Raw genomic sequence first — 1,868 nt, 5'->3', positions numbered from 1 at the left:
AATGCAAAACGTTGGGATAACTAAATGGTAAATACTGAATTAAACACACTTGCTGCCTGGTTGCTGTTCCCTCAAAAAACTCAGTGTTGTGAATGGCAGAAAAGATACTAGATATTTTCTAGATGGGATCGCCTTGATTTTTACAAGTGTGACGTGAAAACAAAGGTTTTAGTTTTCATTTAATGCATTGTGGAGGTCTGTTTAAATTCTCCATGAAACTGTTGCTTGATATCCAAGTTTTATATTCCTTTTGGTGTGGTTTTGGTTTCCTTGTGGGAGAAGCATGTGAACATATTGCAGAGGTGCCATTGTAAAGGTTTAGATCAGGGTACTGATTTGGTAGTGCTGTAATGCAGGTGTGTTACAAGGTTCATATAGAACCAAAATAACTTGGAAGAGACCTTCAAATGTCCTCTAGTTCAACCACCCTGCAGTGAGGACGGAAATACTTATGTATCCTTTTGGGATGTTCTTTGAACTGTCATCATGGAAAGTCATGCTTGATGCCTTGAATGTATGAAAATATTTTAGTTCTTTAAAACTTATGATTTGTTTGTCTGTGATAACTCTATGCCTGCCTGTATTTAAACAGAGTGATTTGAATTAGCTTCCCCTGCAGTGAAAAGTGTTTAATTTAATTTACCTTACTGGATAGTCAGCCCTTGTAAAGCTGCCCTTAAAGTGACCTGGTTTTCCAGTCCCTATGGGCATAACGGATGGCCTGGCAGTCTGAATGCTTGCTGGAATTTATCTGCTAGTCTTGTTCATCACATGCCCTCATCTGGACTATGGAAAGCTAGGAAATGAGAACAGCACTGCTGTGTTCTGCTTCTGTCTTGTCAGTGTAATCACTGCAGCATTTCAAAGCGTGATGGTGTGTAGGAATGGAAGCTGCCTCCCTCAACTCTCACACCTATAATGTTTATGAATGGCTGACCTCAGAGAGCCACTTATCTCCCCTGGCTGATGGAGTTACTCTTAGTATTGCCAAGCTGGCAGCAGAAAGGAGTTCAGTTTTAACCATTCATGTTTGACTGATGACATACCATTTCTGGCCTACTTGCTTATTACAAAATATGCTCTTTTATGTGCCATACTTGCCAGTTGTAACTTGTCATCACAGTTCCTGTGCAGCTCACATCTATGTTTATTAATGGTTTTTGATCCTTATGAGCTGAGAGGTAACTTTGTGGTACAAGGGCTGTTTGGATTGTTGGTGGAATTCATGTGGGTTTTATGTCTTCAAATACACTACATTGTAATAAATGTATTTGCTTGGTGTTGGGAATAGTATTTAATGGTAAATCAACTTCTATTGATCAAGTTCTTCCTTAACTGTATGAGGAGATGGAAACTTCAATTTGAATTCATATAGATGTTCTAACTAGATAAAGAGGAAATTCTTGATAAGGTTTAAAAAATTTGTCTGCTCTCTGAGCCTAACTTCCTTAGTGTGCCTGGAGAAACTGTTTCTATCTAAACAAAGTGTTGTTTAATGGTGAGCTGATTTGTCACAATAATTTTTATAACTAAAAAAGTTACCTCGATTTTAAAAAACTGTAATTGCCCTTTTGGCGTCTGGATACTTTTGTTTGGAAGTGTCTTTTACGCTGGCCCTTACCCTTGTTTGAGCTGGGTGTTAAAGCCCTTCCTCCATGCTGAATCCTCCTTGTGCATTAAGGGCTGTTCTCTTCTGACACAAGCTTCTTTTAAATACAACGTACCTTTTCAAAAGGGAAGTCTTAGAGGACTCTACTGCTGATCTGGTGTCTGTTTCCATGTGCAAAACAAGGCCTTTCAACACATTCCCTGACTCTTCTGAGATACGTACAGGGGAACAATCCTATTTATGTAGATGTGGTGCAATT

The sequence above is a fragment of the Geospiza fortis genome, unplaced genomic scaffold (genome assembly GCF_000277835.1).
Source record: "Geospiza fortis unplaced genomic scaffold, GeoFor_1.0 scaffold237, whole genome shotgun sequence".
Lineage (NCBI taxonomy): Eukaryota > Metazoa > Chordata > Aves > Passeriformes > Thraupidae > Geospiza > Geospiza fortis.
Note: the sequence above shows the minus strand (reverse complement) of the source record.